This window comes from Gavia stellata, chromosome 5 (genome assembly GCF_030936135.1).
Source record: "Gavia stellata isolate bGavSte3 chromosome 5, bGavSte3.hap2, whole genome shotgun sequence".
NCBI classification, from domain to species: domain Eukaryota; kingdom Metazoa; phylum Chordata; class Aves; order Gaviiformes; family Gaviidae; genus Gavia; species Gavia stellata.
Genome location: NC_082598.1, coordinates 46265306 through 46285427, shown reverse-complemented (window position 1 = coordinate 46285427; position 20122 = coordinate 46265306).

Sequence of the window (20122 nt, the reverse complement as noted above, 5' to 3'; positions counted from 1 at the left end):
GCTTTAGGTTGGGTATGAGCAGAGGATGATTCTCTCACTTTAACTGTCTCACTCAAAATGTAAAGAGAAGTAACTACAGCATGTACTCAGTTAAATTGTAGTGATGTAAAACTTCTTCTATGAAAAGAAGATTGGCTTTGTGGTTGGGAAGATCTCACACTGAGGAAGTTAGTTAGTGGTAAAATTTATCCCTGAATTTGCATGAGCTGTGATATTCTCATATATATGTATAATGCTTTTATCATTGAGAAAGTACAAGATAACGGAAAAATTATATAGCAGATGAAGAACAGCATTCTATAATTTTTCTGATCATGCCATGCCTATGTATAAAATTGACAACACTGCCCAAACTGGAGAAATAAGACAGTGAATTAAGGACAATGAAAGAACAAAGAAAAAAAAGTTTCTATTAAGACGCTTTTGTTCTTCCGTTGTTAGCTCTCCATCAGCTCTGATAAAACCTAGACTGGCAAAACTACTGAGGTAGTAACTACCTCAGTAACATTACCATTGGGTAATGGCACAGACAATAGAGACCGTTGAAAGTGCTGGTGACTCATGTTTTTTCTGTCATTGTAGCTAAGAGCCTCATAATGAAGTGAGTTAGCAGCAGAAAAATTTGTATGATTTATTCTAAGCATTCAATATGCATGTGCACATCACTGTAGGTCAAGACAAAGTTCCAGATGAAACAATTCATACTTTAGATGGGAAAAATACATGAGCAAGACACATGCAGAGACTTTGTACACTTTGACCTTTCAGCAGCCCCCAGGGTTCAAATGCCATTTACCACAAGAAATACATCAGTCCTGGTTTCGGTTGTACTTTCTGCTTGTACAGATCATAGAATCAAAAGTGTTTGCCTACCCAAGCTGTTCTGGTAGTTTTCCTTTTCACATCAGTATCACATATTTTAATTAATTTGTTGCCGCATAAATTTTGTCATCAGCCTTCTTCACTCCTGTTATGGAGCACTTATTAAAACTTAAACTCCTTGGCATTTTTGCCTTTTGGTATATGAAATTCATTACACTGACATTTAATCACTTCAAGATTTCTACCCTGATTTTTCTAATGCTTGTAGACTGACATCAGAGCAAAGGTACACTCTGTAATTTGGCTTACAAATGAAGTACTAGAAAGTCTGATGAATCAGAGTCCTTAAGCACATAGTTAATTTGAGCTGATGCCCTCTTGACTTCAGATGGAATACACACTTTTCTTAAATGTGTGATCAGGTCAATAAAAAACATCAAATGCTGGCCTTTTATGCATCGCTTTCTGATTAGAGCTTTGGAAGACAGAGGACTGGTATGGGATTACCGAGTAACATTCATGTCATTTTAAAAGGAGCTCCCACTTGTGCTTAGAACTGGAAATCTTTCAAGATCACATAAACTATTATAGACAGAGCATGAAGATGCTGGAGGAACCAAAGGGACAAAGTTTGGATCTGATCTGTGTGAGGTGTGGGAAAATAATCTTTTGCTGATAGGGACCTTGATGGGATGCTGAGAGAGGGAGAGATAGAAAAGAAGGACAAATTTAAGTGTCTGCAAAGAGCAGCTGTAAAAGAAAGGCAGAGAGATTTAGAAAATGAGATTTACAAATATAGTATTTCAGCTTTCCAGCATAGTTGAGAAATTGCTGTACGAACCATTACTGAAGAACAATACTGCAGCTTACAAATATATTTGTTGCTTACAAATCTGGGAGAAGCTGGATGCCTAGAAGATCCCTAGAACAAAAATAAAAAGTGGTCTGGTGCACTTCAGAAATTTGTCTGGATCTATTTGGCAAGAATGAATAGTTGGTGGAAACACCTGAACCAGATTAAGATTTAAGAGTGTATTAGGTAATACACTTAGGAGTCTAATGTAAGGGAAACTTATGTTCTCTGGGATGTCTTTTCCTGCTTCTTTGTCAGCTATTCTGCAGCCTATAGAGCGCTTGATGTAATTATCTCTCAGTAAATAAATTGCTATTTAATTTCTAGCACTTAGATGTCCTACTCACCAGGTATCATGTTCTTACCTGTAAAGGAAAAAAACTCCATAATTAATTGTTAAGAGTTTTTCATGCTTTCCACACGCAGAAATGTTAGGGCAGTTTTGCCATATGCTTTGTTTTCTTTTGTCCGGAATTGATTTGTTTGAGTTTCTTATGGAATACCAAGATCACTGACGATGTCCAGTAAGGTCTTGGAGTAAAGTGTGTTGCTTCTTTTCACAATGCTCTGTTAAATACTTACTGTGTTAAACCTTATGTTAAAAGTGATTTTTTTTTCTGTAACAAATTCTAAGAATGAAGAAAAAGTTTCAGTATTTGCAGGATTTTTCTCACTGGACTACTAACCTTTTTATGTAATTTCTAGTGGGGACTTAGAGTACTTGTGTTCCTTTTGCTGCAAAGGCTTGACATCTACCAAATTCCTTTTTCTTTCATCTTATTTGAAAGAGAGCTGAAAAAAGTACTTGTATCCAATACAATATAAACATGTTTGCTAGGCTTTTACTGAAAAAAGTGTTTTTATTGTAAGAAGACAATTTGAAATTGTAACTGAGAGATTCTAAAGGTCTTATGACTGACCATCTTTCATGGCTCTGTCCTCTAAAATATAGGTGGAGATTTGGACTCTTTTTTAATCAGAGGTAAGCAGGAGGGCATGCATTACCTTCAATAAATAAATTACCTATTCAATTCTTCTAAGAAAAAATGACTTTCTTTTTCTTTGTTACTCCCATCACAAGTTATCCTGTTTTCTTGTAGTGGTTATTACTGACTAATGAGCAGCATTCTGACAAAGATCCACAATAACGTTTAGTTAAACATTTGTCAAATGTAGACAGTACTAGTTAAAACTCTTTATTCAATAAATAAGCATTTCAGAATTCAGTTTGGAAGTGCTTGAAGCCTTTTCTTTGACATGTACTTTCTTTAGTATATTAGACTTTAACCTCTGTGTTTAGACTGGACTGTACCCTGCACAGCTGAGTATAAAGTATATGTCAAAGCAGGAACTGTGTGACAAAACTAAACAATTGTATACTAAGAAAATGCATAGACATAATGTTAGCATTCCTTTGCAGCAAAGCATCCTCTCTGATTAGAAGCTCCATCAGAAAGAAAGTTTAAATTATTATCTGGGTGGTTAAGAGAAGTTACCCAGAAAGCAAAAGAAGGAAGCCTTTTCTGGCAGAAAAGGAAGACAATCATGTATTCTCACTGCCCCAAAGTTTCCTCCATGTAAAGTGTGAAGTTAAAGGACTCCAATGAGTTAAAGCAAAATGATAGGTGAGCACCTGAAAAAACAGCCACTGCTATTTTTTGTGTGGAATGAACTGACTCATTTTGCCTCTTTTTGAGGGGAAAAGAGAAGTAAAGTATGCTGGAATACTTAAGAAGTTATAAATGACAGGGTAAGTATAAGCTATAGGTGAGATTAAGCCAGTTAAAACTGGTGGATGTAAGAGCAGTTCTTTATTGTGAAAAATAGAATAAAAGGAAGTCCTTTATTTGAAGATGTAGTCTCGAAATCTTACCAATGGCCTACTCAAGGCAATTTAGTCCTTCAAAGATTTGTGTTGAGGGTTTGTTTGACTACAATTGTCTGTATGAGACAGGGGTGGAAAATAGGAGAAGGGGGGAGAAGAAGCACTCCTAGAGTTATAGCAGAATAAGTGACAGGCAGAACCATTAGAAAAAGTCTGGAGGTTAAGTGATGTGATGAAGAGATTTCCAATTGGTTGTTACATATTTTTCATCGAGTTCAAAGAAATGCTCTTGAGCCAGCTGAAACAAAATACCAAGCAAAGAAAAGGAGGTGTTGTGCAAGGGGTTCTGCTTCAACAGGATGTTCCCAAAGTGGTGAAGGATGGGATGTGAAGGAGACTGGGAGGGAAGCAGCGCTGCCTCATGGGTGTTACTTCACCTTCTTTTTACTGAGAAGCAGCACTTTGGGTCTAGGGAAGGGGGGGCCTTACTGCAGTCTAACCTCTGGTGTGAAGGCTGAAATAGCACAGCCTTTCCCCAGCTTTGTTATTACAAGGAGACAGTAGCATTACCTAGATGCAGAGAAGTGGCAGCAGCCCAGTGGCATTCTGTACTTTGTGGGGAAGGGAGGTAACACTACCAAGTGAATTGTGCCCTGTGCTGGCATCCCGTGGCTTTGCCATGCAGTGAGGTCAATGACTGCCGAGGCAACGCTGAGGGGCTGGGAAGCAGAAGATGGAGAACATACAGTACTGTTGGTCTGAAGAACTGAACAGGAAAGGCGTTAGAGAGGGTTGTGAGATGGCAGGAGAGCATGAAGAGTGTTGACTATGAAATCTGCCTGAAAAAGGGCAAAATCACTTTTGGCAGGGTGGCCTTTATTTGAATTTCTCTGTCTCTGCACACTGAGCTAGTGTGTAAACAGACTGTAGCATAAAGAATATTTCCGGAGCGTCTTCCCAGAACTAAATTAAAGGTATAAGGGAAGAAGGAAACAGCTGTAGAAGGCTTCCTATTTGTTGCTGTTCACATAGATGACAAACTGTAATGCAGGTTCAAGTTTCCCCACTTCTCAGGCTAGAGAAACCCCTAAACATCTTAATTTAGTTTTCTAAAAATATGTCTAGACTACTGTCTTTTTTTCTGACAATAATGACCATATTTTGTGCTGTTAGAGAACAGTGAACTTCAGCATGATAACTATGGAATAAATTTTTTTAATGCTTTTAATTATTTTGTCACCATCCCTGGTGGTGTTCTTATTTTGCTTCATTTTTTATTTTAGTGGGTAATGGGCAACAAACTTTGTATAGAATAAGGAAAAGTTTATGTAACATCAATGCCATATTTTATCAGTCATCTCTATCTCATGCTCTGAGTAGTCTAACAAGTGGCTTACACTGATACTACTGAAATGGAAGCTGAAAAGCTGATGGTGACATATAGAACTTTTCATAAATAAGCATGAGTTATTAATCTGCTGAAATGCTCAAATTATTTGTTTCAGGGTGCTTTCACATGTATAATAATAAACCAACACATTTCAACAACCACTTAACTCCAAAGAGGAGTCTAATAGCAAAGCATAAGGGTGTTCAATGCTTAGCACCTAAAACTGGAAAGTCAGAAAACAGATTTTTCAAAGATGGTCTTAAACAAGTGATTCCCTCTTCTCCCTTCAATGTCGTCTAGGCTAATTCCTAAAGTCCATAGGCAGGAATTTCAAAGCATAAGGTGAGCACAGATTCCCTTCTGCCTTATGGACAGAGGGCTCTAGAGCCCTTGATTTAAGATTAGCATGATAACTTTGCTGTTTTAGATCAGAGGTACTGTCACTCTCATGAGCATTTCTACTGTGAGGGGAATAACAGAACTATTTGAATGACTTTACATATGTACATGAAGAGCAACATTTGGTGGGGACTTATATAATTCAAGGTGTGAACAACTGGGACAATGTCTATGTTGGGTTTCACAAACATTTTTGTGTAACTCATTTTTCTCTTTTTCGGTGTGTATTTTTGCTTACCTAAAAGAAAGTTAAGTGAAAGTTATATCTGATGTTTTAGACTAAGCCAGTAAAATGGTGGTGTCTCAAGGGCAGATGGCATCTGGAAGCAACATGAAGCTAAGGTAAAGTCAGACTGCCTGCAGGGACCAATATGCATGCTGGGAGGTAGGCTTGGGGAATATCCTCAGAAAAGGAAGACTGGTGAAACGATGGAAGGCTATGGCCAAGAACTACTCTTACAGCAAGGCAATCCCACTGGAAGTTGTGGAGGGTATTTCATATGATTCTAAGAAACACTTAGCTCATTCTATGTTATGAATAAAGAGAACGAGGTAAGAGAGATAAGATATATGTAAAGTATTCTTGTATTTGGCTTTTGATTTTTCAGGTGAGAGTTACTTTAATTGGCTGCTGCTTTAGATCCCAGGACACAATCCTTTGCCCTGTCCAGAGCCAAGTGGGCATGTAAGTAGTATCGAGGTATCTGGGAGCAACAAGCTGGAGACTGATTGAATCTGAGCAAATTGCAGAATTCCACATATCTCAATAATACCAGGAGTTATAAAGGCCTGAGGGTAGAGACATGCCACAGCAGCCTGATATTTGAGCAGAACCAAGTTGGTTCCACCCATGCTAACCCCATGTCTAGACGATTATTCCTCATAACCAAACAAATCCCGATCACCATGGATCTTCCAACAAGTCAGTGGGTCTTCACACGGTGGTGGGTGTTGTATGAGGCAAGAAATATTTCTTAGTTTTTGTTCTCATTTGGTACGTTCATGGTGCTAGTGAATTCCAGATGATACACAAGCAAGGTGGGAGAAGCACTTACTGGGATTTGGGTGCTGCTAGGAAAAAAACCAGGAGCTGTAGCTGTATGGAACAGGAGCAAAACATCCCCCAAATGCAGCTCTAAAAAAAATATTCTCAATTGACACTTAAGAACAAGAAAGATGTTTGTGTATGCATCAGGGAAACAAATGAAACGAGAACTGTTTCCTTAGGTGCTATACTTTTTTAAAATACAGTGAGAAATATGAGGGAAGGGTATCAGAAATAACAATGAACAGTGTAAACTCCACAAATGGCAACTTCAAATGGCAAAAGATCCATTTTATATCATTCAGTACCATTTTTCCTCTGTTGCCTGTCCTAAAGGCAATAATAGGAATTAAGGCAGCTTTTAACCCATTGATTGATAGAGAATTTTCAGTTAATGCACGTATCAAAAGTAGTGCTCATTTTCTCCTCAAATTCCAGATAATTTCATCCTCTGCCAGTTCCCCTCTTTTGCCCTAATTTGATGTGGAGTGTATATGCAGATATGTATATGAATTGCTTCAGCTTGTATCCAGCTTTGAAATCAGATGTGATCTGGACACTCGTTGCTTTTGAGCATCTGTCTGACAGTGAGTTGGATGTTGGTCTATCTCACACTCCAACAGTATATGGGAAGGCAACATTTAGTCTTAAGTCCAATCTCAAACAGCTGTGTCCAAGCATGCAGACAGCCAGTTCAGTGAGATTTGAAAATATCTGCTAACATGCTATTGTATGACACTTGTAATGAAATGTTTCCCATTACTGTATAACATTAAGGTTTGTAGTACAAGGGCAAAGGCACAAATTTAATGAGTCTCAGAAGGACATTGCAAATGCTTACCAGTGTCCCATCCCCTGCACTAACATTGTGTTAGTTAAATGAAACTGCAATCTGAGTTTAGTCTATGCTGCATGCTATGGTGGCAAACATGAAAAAACAACCCAAAAACTCAAACAGTGAATGCTGCAGATCCACCATAAGGAAAGAATTCCTTTCTGACTCTGTCTGCTGATGATTACCAGTCCTCTTGGATACATGGTTTGGGTAAGTCCCACGTATATATGTAACTTCTTAGATATATGTAGCCATCTAGGAAAGCTTGTAAGAGGAATAAGAATTCTTACCACAAGATACTCTTTTATCTAATGATACAATTTTATATATAAACTTACTAGTCTTCATCTTGAAATAATAGAAATCTATTGCTGCTTTCATTACTCTATCTGGAAGCCTTTTTCTGAACTTGTTGTAAAGATGTAATTATAGCTGATTTATTGCCATTTTATCTTGTGCTGATAATATTGCTCCATTTAGTTCTCTCTAACAATTCTAATCACCTTTCTTAGCAGTTATTCCAATTAAAGTTAATCTTCACTGAAATTGGTTGACCAGAACTGTACATAAGATTCCTAACTAGACCTTTCGGTTCCTCTCACAACAAATGTCTTTCCTCATGCATTTGTGAATTCATTAGCCCTTTCATATCTTCAGCAATCACTGTTCATAACCATCTTCCAATAGACTACATCCAGTAGACTACATCTTCCAATATACCTACTTTTTTTGCACTTTTCCATCTATATGATCACGATCATTAATGAGCCAGGAGTTCTTAACAGATGTCCCCAAGTGCATGAATCTGCTCTTTCTGGTATTGAATTATATCTCATTCTATCAGTCAAATCAATACAATAACTTAATGCTTTTATAAGATGGTCCGTTCTTTGTAACAATGACAATACTGCACAACTTTACATTGTCTGCTAATTTCATCTATATTTTTCCTTAAGATCTTTAAATAACTTATTAAACAGGACTGATAAAACATCTAGTAAACTCTCCTCATTCCATGGCTGCCTAGTCAGTATAAGCTATGGTTGATCCCTCTAGCTATATCACAGAATCACAGAATGATAGGGGTTGGAAGGGACCTCTGGAGATCATCTAGTCCAACCCCTCCGCCAGAGCAGGTTCACCTAGACCAGATTGCACAGGAATGTGTCCAGGCAAGTTTTGAATATAAGAGACTCCACAACCTCTCTGGGCAGCTTGTTCCAGTGCTCTGCCACCCTCCAAGTAAAGAAGTTCCTCCTCATGTTTAGATGGAACTTCCTATGACCAAGTTTGTGCCCGTTACCTCTTGTCCTGTCACTGGGCGCCACTGAAGAAAGACCGGCCCCATCCTCCTGGCACCCACCCCTTAAGTATTTATAAGCATTCATAAGATCCCCCCTCAGTCTTTTCTTCTCCAGCCTAAAAAGACCCAAGTCCCTCAGCCTTTCCTTGTAAGAAAGATGTTCCAGTCCCCTAGCTGCTTAGAATCCTTAGCTGATTGAGAAACCTTGTATTAGCACCTGTCTTCTCCACATTTAGCAAACCTTTTCTGCAGGGATATTGTATCAAATGCCTTCTTTAAATCTCTGATAAATAATATTTCTCTGCCTAATAAACTAGACAACTTTTGAAAAGAGATATTAGATTGATTTGAGATGATCTACTGTTGATAAAGCCACATTATAACTTGCCCTACTTGCTATTTATCTTTCTGCCCTTAATTTTTCCTTCAAACACTATACTAGGCGGTTTTTCTTTTTTTCGTTAAGTCAGTTTAATAAGTCTAGTGGTTCCAGAATTGGTCTTTGTTCCCATTCTTTTGAATATAATCTCTACGTTTACTATTCTCCAGTCATAAGATACTGCCTCCAAAAATCCTTGCAGTTGGACTTGCAATTTCAATTGACAGTTTCGTATTTTTATATTCCAACATGGAGATTATCTAGCCTGTCTTATTTTTGCTTTATGAGGTATTAAGAATGTTAACATTTATTTCTCTCTCGGGTGTCATAATTTCTGATGCTTTACCTTGATTTTTACTCCTTATTCCACTAATGTCCTCATCATTAACTTTATAGGAAATGGAGGCAAAATATGCATTTAATATGTGGATCAGACCTATATTAATGTTAATCTCTATTAAATCAAATCTCTATTAATTCACAAATTCTGTATTTACAGCACTGTGACTTTTTTGTTCCCCATACTTCTTTATTTTTATTGTTTGTAAGGAATTCTAGATGATGGTTTCAATGGTAAATGTAAAGTCTGCCTCAAGAAATCTCAGCCATTTTCCTTCTTTCTACATCCTCTAACTTCTGAGGAACAGTGTGCTCTATTTGTTCTTGGTAGATTTGCATGGGTACAAAAGCAGCTGCTTCATTGAAGGAAGCCTGTAAGCTTTTTCTATTAACTTCTTTTCTTTCTTGCAATGTGAACTCTAAATAGTGTCTGCCATTTGATTTGAAGTAATTCCTTACTTTCTGTGTTTTAAAAGCTTTGCATTCCTGAATTCACTCTGTATGGTTTCTTTAGTTCCTTTCTAAAATCCAAAACATTAGTCATAGGCAGACCTGTTGTCTGCCTTGCAGTTTGATAAAGACTGATTCAGTTTATGATCACTCAATCCAAGATTATTTTCTATGAAAAGCTGTTCTGTAAAACCTTGTTTCTTGTTAAACCTATGTCCAAAGCAGCATTAATTTTCATTGGTTCACTGGGTATTTATTAAAGAAATCTGTCTTATAGCAAGTTCAAGACTACCTAAACCTTCAGCTCTTAGATGGCACTTATACTGCATCCAAGTTTGGGAGATTAGTCTCCCATGTTCACACAATCACCACTCTTTATTACTCATAATCTTATAGAGATTTCTCTTCATATTCTATCCTAAGTTTAGTGATTCTGTAACAGTACTCCAAAGCTCTCTCTTCTAGGGCTTTTCAACTTTTATCTTAAAGAGATTGTGTTTTTTCACTACAGGATTAGTTTTCAACCTATGGTCCACAGGTCCAGGGAATTGCAGTGTCTACTTCTTTAGGGTGAGTAGAAGGTAATTAAGAAAGGCAAGTTTAGTGTCAATAGGCCTAAATACCTGTATTCTCTCTAGACACCTTCATGCCTCCCTATTAATTGTCATACATTTCTGTAACATGCAGAGTTGCCCAATCACCTCCAGTTTTTGTCCTTCTTGAATAACTGGAGGGTTTAGCTCTTTTACTCAAATCACAGATAATTTTTCTGCCTGTTTCCATTCCTATAATATCCAGTTACATTTTATGCTTGATGTTAGGCTTGCTAGAACTAGTTGAACCTGTTTTACTCAAAAACCAATTCAGTGGAGAATGGACACTTTTTTCTTTTTGAAACCAAATTAGGAAATATTTGGGGTTTTTTGTAAGCTTTCAGCATTTTGTCCAATCCTCCAAAATACAGGTTGGAACCAATGTATTATAATACTAAAAGTTGAGTGTTTTCTAATTTTTTGTTTTTTCCTCAGAAACATAAAATATTCTATTTAAAATGAAAGTAATTCTAATGTAAAAATTTTTGTGTTGGGCAATACATTTCTGAAGTATCTCCTGACCAAACTCTCCTTCAGAAGTTGTACTTTGCTTCATTACCTGAACACTAACTAGTAAACTGACATTAAATGCTTGTGACATTAATGTAAGTCAGTCTCTTTGGAGGAAAAGAAACTAAACAAAAATACAAAAGGCTGCAAAACATCAAAGTCTTCTCTGTGGCAGCTGTGCTTTTAAAGTTTAGGAAACAATAGCGGAGCTAGATGAAGTTAGAAAATTTTAATAATTAACAGGAAAAAAAAAAAAAAGCAACAATCCTTCAAGCAGCCAGAACTAATTAGCGAAGATATTTTAAAATCCTGTTATTGAAGAGGCTGGATTTAGAATAAATATCACTTCCTTTCCCCACAAGAAGAGAGAAAATTTCACCTGTCGTGCTTTATTAGGATTATGAGGAGTATATTGCTGCTGAGCCATCAGGCAGGACTGCAATAACTCTCAGTACAGTGGTCAGCAATTACTGCCAGCATCCGAATATGAAAAGCTGAGTAGAGGGAACTGCCTGTTTCACTGGATATTTTCTTTCCATATGATTTGCTATCCTAGGTGCTATAAAGCTCCTTGTTCTTGGAATATCCCACGGTGTTCCAAAGGCATCTTGTAGCTCTTCCCAAGGACAAATAAATAATTTCACCCCCAAATAAACCAATGAATGGAACTGGGTGGAAAAGACAGTTTTCTACTCTCTGATGAAACCTACAAGTAGATTCCTAGACATAAAATAATCAACAGGATTCTCAGGAAATAGGACATTTTTAAGTCAATGTTCATCATAGTATTTTAACATTATGATGTTAATACTTACAAATACTCCTATTGAGCAACTGACTTCGCTAGTGCTATTTTAAAACTAATATTAAATACACTACTATTTTAGAACCATGGATTAACTACTTATGATCTAGCACTTGCTTTCTGTTGTAGGAGCCAGATGTTTCACTTTCAGATCTTCTTGACTAATGATAACTTTCTATATTTGTTCTTTTCTGTCTGGAACCATAATTGACTTAAGTGTATTTTGCAGAAGATTTGCTCAAGGAATGATAGATTAATGACCATGAGCCCAACTGAGTTATTCGACTTTTTTTCCTTACAGATTTTAATGTTGATATAATGTATAACTTGAACAGTAGTCTTAGGTGCCTGATCAGCAGAAATACTAATGCACAGCACTAATACTTTGGCTTTATGAGTTCCTTCTAGTCTAGAGTGCCAAAACTTGAAAGAGATATCTGTATTTAGTCTTTTGTAAAACTGAAAATAGCATCCCTCATTTACAGGTGGGAAAATGATGTGCAAAAATTTATAAATTGCCAAATGATACATTTGAGTCCTACCTAAAAATAGAATGTCCTATCCTGCTTTTATGAACAAGAGACAGTATTTCCTTATTTATCCTGACTAGCAATTTTGGGGTGCCGTTTTTATAAAATCTAGTGTAAGACCTGTGAAAAGTATATGTTGTTTGCACAAGGAATTTGTGAATTGATATCAGAGTGTGAAGGTATGGGAACAGGACCATATTGAAAAGCTTTCTTTAAAAATAAAAGTGAATATCTGACTTCAAAGCAATACTTAGAATATCTGGGTGAAATTTTCTAAATTGTAGTATGACTGTTCACATTGAAAATAAGTTTAGCTATTAGCTATTGTGTTTCTCTTGAAATTATTTTTGCGAGGAGGAAGGAATGAGGCTTTTCCAGCATTTTGTATATATTCTAGTTTTTCTTTTAGCATCTGCTCCCTCTCACTAGATATCCCATGATGAGAGCTTTATGCCCATTCATGTTGAAAGAGATTAAATATCTCCAGCATGCTTATGTGCAAAATGTGGCCTTTAGAGTCAATTATAATTAAGGCTGGGGTAAATAGTGTGAAGTGTTTTGAACTGTTAAATGAATTTGTTTTGAACAAGCTTTCTCCTTCTTTTCACCTCTCCTTGCTCTCCAGATAGTCTGACAATCTCAAACATTCACAGAATGCAAACCCCAAGGTTTCATACTCTGTGGGAAAGAGCTGCATTTTACTTTCAGTAACAACAGTCTTTCAATATGCCTGTAAACTCATCCAGTCGGGAGAGTATGCAAACATCCTGCAACATAGCTGACCAACTGCAGCTAAACACAGCTTGGATTTTAACTATTTCAGTGAAACAATGAGATCAATATTTTATTAGATATGAATCAAATCTGAGTATTAAATTCAAACAAATGGTAGCCTGCTGGCAGTTTGTCCTGAGCAGTGTATCAGTATCACTGAACAAACTGTTCTGTGAGAATTATTCAGCAAGCTCTTTGCCAAGTACAGGATTGTTCAAAGCTTACCTGCACCTGACTGCTACAAGATAGCCTGACTTTCATATGATACTGCTCCACAGTTAGTGTGATGCAGGTGGTGGCAGATCTCAGACATACATAGTGCTGAAGTTATTGTATGCCCATATTGCAACACTTGTGTATTTTGGAGGCTTCAGACCAACTCCTAAGAAGTATTTGTGAAACCTTTGAAGCAGTATTTTTGTAATTTGCTGTTGGATCCTACTGGAGTGTGTGACAGCCTCAAAATAACTTTTGCAGCGCTGAGAGCTGCCTGGTTTTTGGTTCAGCTGGAGCTTCTCCAGAATGTCTACTTACCTCTATGGCAACTGGGAACTACACTTGGAAAATATTCAGCGAACTGCAGATTGTTGTCATTTTTTCTGCCAAAAAAAATCAAGATCTGTTGAAGCCCTGACAGCTGTACCTTGTCATGGAGAAAATACTCCAAAGAAAACACAAATGACCATTAATCTTGGTAGTACATTACTGTTAGTTACATTTTATACATCAGTTTTTACAGCCTTGATATTGCTGTCATAGTTTCCCTGAGCAACCACCAGCAGTTATTTCTCTTTGCAAATCAGTCTTGAAGCTTGATATCTTGTCCTTTATGGTTAGTCCAAAATTACCATTGAGTGTTATAAGAATCTTAGGGGAATTTGTCTAAATAAGAAAAATAGCATGAGGATCATTTTGGAAATAATATTGGACCTGAAATAGCTAGGGAAATGGTTGATAGCAAATGGCTGATTAACTACGACGAAAAGGAGCTTGCAAGGAGTAGCAGTTGTATTTCAATGTCACTGTTAGCTTTCACACATTCCTACGGTGTCTGAGAGCAAATTGTTTCATTAACATTTGGAGTTACCATTACTAAATACAGTTCTTTTCTGTAAAAGTTTATTGGGAAATTTTCCTTTGACATAGTAGCTTCATGGCACGTAGATTGGCTTGACTGATTTTTCTGCAGCTACGGAAATTGAACCAATTTCATGATCCATATTGATAACAAACTAAATTCATGTTATCTACCTGATTCTCTGAAGTGCACTGAGTCACAGAGAAAGTGTTACTCTGAAATACTGGCATGCCTTTGCAGTGAATGCCAGAAATATGAGCAAAAGCTTTCATGCCAAATAACTGTATTTGGTTGTCAGATATGCAAGGATGAGGTAAGTGGGACTACTGTCATTCCTGCTGGATTAGCAAAAGCTGTTGTAGGAAGAGGGTCATGTGAGCCCTGTAGATTTAGGGTCTAGATCTAGCAAAGCTCCACCTTTGTTTTATTTGAAAGATAATTTTCCATTCTACGTCTTTGCTCCTGCCTTCTTTTATTTTCACTTATAATTGGCTCTGCAGTTCTGCCCTTACCTCATGCCAGCTTTGGTGCCTGTCAGACATTTATGAGAGCCAACTGAGTTCCATAAGCCAGCAGAAAACACCCCCCTTCCCCGCTTTTTTTGGAGCTAGTTTTCTGCTAGATTAAGGCTTCAAATTCTCATACATGGAATGTCCAACAAATGCAAGGGCTGGTTCAAGGCAGATACAAGTGCATAGCATTTGGGATGGTGCAGAGGGAGTAAGCAGTGGGATCAGTGCCAACTGGAGATAGTGAGCTGCTGGATATTAGTATCATCCAGTTCTATGGGTTTTTTTGAGAATCAAGAGTGAGAAACAGTCTCCTTAAGTGCTTCCAGTAGCCCAAGAACAGCTAAACAACTTTAATAGCTGGCAGCAGCTCCATTCCTCCAAAGTCAGGAAATAAGTGTAAATACTTTAAAACAGGGTTTTGGGCTAGTTCTCACTCCTCAGCTCTAGAGGCACTGAACTGTTGCCAACTCAGGGTGCTACTCAATGAATTTGAGAAACACTCTTATAAAATAGAATATCTTTTCCAGTGGCTGTCTAAGTATCTGGTACTACAGCTGAGGCAGTTTCAGTTGAGTTTAGTCCTTAAAATAATGTATAATATGGTGGTGTGCAATTAAGTCTGTTAACTTCGATGTAGAAGGTAAGTCCCAGGAGGAAAAGTCAATGATCATGTCTAGTATTAAGATAAATTGGTAAACAGATAGTCCTGCAATTGAAATTCCTCTTCACAATACCAATACTGTCTATGTCAGAGAATATAATGACCTCATACTTTTGACCCAAACAGTCAATTTTAGGGAGGCTTATGAGTTCTTGCCAAGAGGGGAATAAACTGATAACGGAATCATATTTCTTTCACATAATCCTGATCATTTCAAAGAAAGAAAACTCAGTTCCCCTGAACACAGTGTGAACCAAACAGAGAAATAATTTGCTTTTTCACAGTTCAGAGCATCCTTCCAGCTGGTACTTTATCCAAATTTTTTCCTAGCTGTTTGGTATTTGAATGTTATGGCTTTCTTGTTGTTTTTTTTCTTTGTAGCTATCTGGTCTGTCTTCCGTGTCTCACGTTTTAAGAGGTCCCAGTGAGCACTCCTTTTTTTCTAGACTGCTCATCCAGAAAGTTATTGTCAGATGAATTGTCTTCTGTGCACAGAAAGTGAAACTGGCAAGAGCCTTTCAGCTCAGTAGCTGAAAAAACAGGTAGTAATTGCAGTCACAGTTCACTTTTGGGGAGGGTAAGGAGGTGAGCAAAGCCTTGGTCTCAATCTTTCTGGTAGCTTAGGCACATATGAATTGGAAGTATCTGATAAGGAAAGCAGAGATCCAAAGTCCTCAGCAGTCTGCCTGAAGACACTAAGTAAATGTGAATACAGTTCTTCTGACAGCAGTGAGGTGTCTGTCATTTCAAGCTCCCAGTGGAAAAATGGCAAGTTTCTCAGGTATTTTTAATGCTGTGAAAAACATAGATTTCATGAGGAGGATATTTTTTATCAGAGTATCATGCAGATTGGGTATTCCTAGCCAGCAATAAAGTTGATTAGTATTCAAGAATACAATCACAAAGTGGTTGCAGTTCAATCATAGCCATTATTCCTGCCTTGCGCTTAGCCTTCTACTCATGGAGGCTGTTTTCCCCCTGTTCAGTCTACTTTGTACTTATTTTCTCTCTAGGACAGAATTTGAGCTGAGTTACATCCATGTTTTCAATTTTTCATGGGCACTAGAAAGGGATGAACTGTGTGACTAATACATAATCTTAATGTCACATACAGAATGGATGCAGTTCCTGTGTAATAACAGCACTGAGCTCTCTTGTACTTCTGCCAATATAATGATTGTGTCCTGGAAAAAACAAGTTGGTCTCTGAAAATTGCTGCAAGTTTTTGTCTGTTCCCAACATACCGTAGATGGGATGAAAAAGTTGAACAGAACTCTGTTGACTGTCTTGGGACTTTATAAGAAGGGAGAAGAGATTGGAGTAGATGAGACATTTCAGAATGCCTTTCCTAGAAATTCTACTTTGACTCGTTTCCAGTATCCTCTGAGTAGCCTTTGTGACAGTTTTAGGGAAAATCCTGTGTAAATAGGTTGGAGTGTGCCTAATGAGAACAGTGTATCAATGCAGTCCTTTGTCTTTTCGGTTTGGAGGAGCTTTGAGGATTACTCTCATTCTAGACAGACTCTTTAGAGAACTTAACTACTAAGCTCTTTGAAAATCTCTGCTGGACATGTGCAAGTGACACGTTTTTTATGGCTGTAGAACCTGGCCAAATGCAGATGAACTCAAGTCTTTCAAAAGGTAGACAGTGGTGAAAGGGTGACTCCCTAGCAAATTTGAAGCTCCACTTTAAAGTTTAAGAAGCACTAGAATTTATTAGTGCAACAGCCAAACTAATACTTTTTTTTAGGTGGACCTCCCTTCCTGTCCCCCAAGCCGTCTCAAGTGTTTACAAAGTTGTTTGTTTAGCTACATCTAAACAGAATTGCTGAATATTAAAACCAAAACTCCCCCAAATTCATCAGTCTGTGCAGACAGTCAGCATGGAAAATTTCAGCCAAAATGGTAATGCCAATGAAAGTTATGAGAGAAAAAAAAAAAAAGAAGACAGGGAATTTTACTGTCCTAATGCCTCCTGTGCCACCTGTGAAGCGCTTCATGTTGCAGGAACCAGTACAAATTGGAACAGATGCATACAGATGGTGGAAGGGATTGCTTTCAGTCTGGTCCTTTCTTCTGTCACAACTCAGCAAGCCAGCAAGCTTTGTTATCCTTATATTGCCAAATAGTTTTCTTTTGATATACACAAACAAAAAACTCAGGAGCTAAACCCCAAGTACTCTAGAGACTGAATATTGTTGTTTCCAAATGTGTGCAACTTTCAGATAATTTCAAGACTACAGCATTTATTGCAGGGACTTTTTATAATAGGTGGCAGAGAATTGAGGGAAGATTTTGATCCAGATATTCCTTCCTGTTGAAATAATTCAGTCTTCTCTCCCTTACTTTAGGCTGTCATTAAATAAACTTGATGATAAGATCCAGCTCTTTAACCCAGGAGATCCCAAGCTCTGCCTCTTTGCTTAAGCACCATGAGAAGTGGCAGCAACAGCTGTGGGGATTTTGGCAGCATTAGCAGCTCTGCACCAGGCCAAGATTATAAGACTACCACAGTCCGCTCCTTTTCCTCCTTTCATAGGTCTAAAAGCAGGTTTCAAAACCTTTATTCTCCCTGATTACCACACTATCCTGAAACTGAAAACCTCAGTCTCATGGCCATAGATATGTCCTTCGTGCCACAAAACTTGTCATCTTGACTTCCATCCCTTTAACCCTCCTGTTTCTCCTGCTTGTCTTTACGGTGGGGAAAGCCCTAGTCACAGGTGGCTCCAGATGTGCAGAGACATCACCCCCACAGATGGGGTGAATCACCCCATAGGGACATTAGACAATGCTGCCAAGAAGCACTTGGAAGTACTTTAGATTGATGGCGTGCATATGCATTTTGGGAATTTCTACTGTAAGCGACACTCTCAATGGCAGTTATTTTACACTGATGTAAAACAAATTTAACTTAGCCTGTGTAAAATTTCATAGGTAAAGATGTGAAATATTTGTTGCGCACAGAATGAATGGTAATGACAACAATAAATACTGAACACATCTAGAGTTGCTTCATAGCTGTGTGTTTAAATTGTTTTCTCAATGCAACACGTCAACACTCAAAAAGCCAGCAAGCATTTCAGTGGAGCAGTAGTGAGAAGTTAATTCTGGAGACCTAGTTGAAATATTTTGTATTCCTTTTTTAATGACTTAAAACAAAGGTGAGAGCTGTTTATATACTGGTTTTGTGCTGTCCAACTGTACATCGTAGATGTAGTGTTATTGTTGATGCTTTTTTAATCAAGTTTTTACTTTTATGTATTAAAATATACGTACTTATATTTATCACAGATTTTTGTTGCCTTTGAAAGAGATCACTGTATTGCAGGAAGGCACAGCCTTTGGGCTTAGTTACGATGTTCTCAGTAGTACAAGGACCTGGATATTTAACCCACTGTTAACTCTTATCCGTTTTCCATAAAGTGTTGATTTACTTCATTGCTTGCTTAACAAACTTGAGATTAATCTACTTTTCAAAAAACTCAATACAGGGCATCTGCATTTTGAGCAGGTGAACTAGGAAAGGTTTTATACAAGGATAAGAAAGGGAATATCTGAATTGCCTCTAGGTGGCAGTGAGTCGTTATTTCTTGACATCCACTAAACTGTTTCAGTGTCCCTGCAAAGAGAGGCTTTCTTAGTCACAGTCTGAGCGTTGTTTAGCTTTCAAACCATTTTGGATACATCTTGAAATCCTAAACACTGAATCACGATAGCATATACATGGTTGCAAATCAGTTAATCCTGGAAATATGGACCAACATACTATGTGGCATGCGCACTGTGAATCAGCAGGTCTCTGATGCACGCTGTCGTGTGACCAGAGGACGCACAGCCAGCCCAGCTTGTGCCCAGTGACTGTTGCAGACACACACTCACACAGAGCTGAAGGGCTGTGTAGCATACACATGGTAAGTTTAAACACTCTGGATGTACAAAATGGTGGACTGCACATTCATGTGAACTGTGATCTCTGGTAACATTGGTGGGTCCACAGAAGATCTTCCTTTCCCCAGAAAAAAAATTTTCTTTACATCTCTGCATCTTTTGCATGCTGATGTACCTGCACACTAGCACAAATTCCTTTCAAGGTGTTTATACAGCTGTTTGGGCTTGGTGCAATGACGGTGTGTGTGATATTCTGTTCAGCTCAATGACTGCTTCTATCAGTTGAGCATGAGCAATGGACCACACTAAACGCTGCTAATAAAGAGATTACAGGCCCTCTAGTAAGTCCTTGCTGTGACAGCAGTAATTGTAATGTTGAGGAGATGGAAATTGGCTCTGCAATTGTGATTCAGGCTCTGATTTAACAATGCGTTTAAATCCATTACTTTTAGCATGTGCTTGTGTTGACTGCATTTTAGCAGCATAGTCACTAACTTTCTTACATCTCATCTGGGGAATGTTTTCACTTTTATGAACGCCCTTAATTCCAACCTAGGAAAGTGCTTTTTGTGCATATACAAAGGAAAGCATGTCCTTAAATGCTTTACAAATTGGGGTATACATCAGCAGCTCTGATACTGTGGATTAAGAGCAAGCAGCACAATTTTGAGCTGTATGGGTTCCACAATGTTCACCAGAAAAACGTTTTAAACAAAAGTTTTCGTCCTGAGAAAAGCATGTGCCCTTCTGAATATCATCAATTTCCTGTTCTGGATAACAGTGCATTGTGGTTTTTTTTAAACATGCGACACTTTTTAACTCTGTGTTCTGCATGGCTAGGACTAACAAATACCCCTAATAGCTCATCAGTAAAAGGATAGTGTTAGAATCATGGTGGGTCTCAACAGCCTGAGAGTTGAATGTGTCAGTAGAAATGTTTTGTGGATTATGCCAAACGAAGTAAAATGTGGAATGAGTAAACAATTTTAAACGGACTGAGAAGCAAATGATATATTTGGTAGAGGTTTCCAATACAATATATTTTGACATTAAAATTTAAAATGACTCTGACTACATCTCTCTTAAAAAGCACTGTTGTGATCAAAGACTTAGCAGCTTGATGGATGT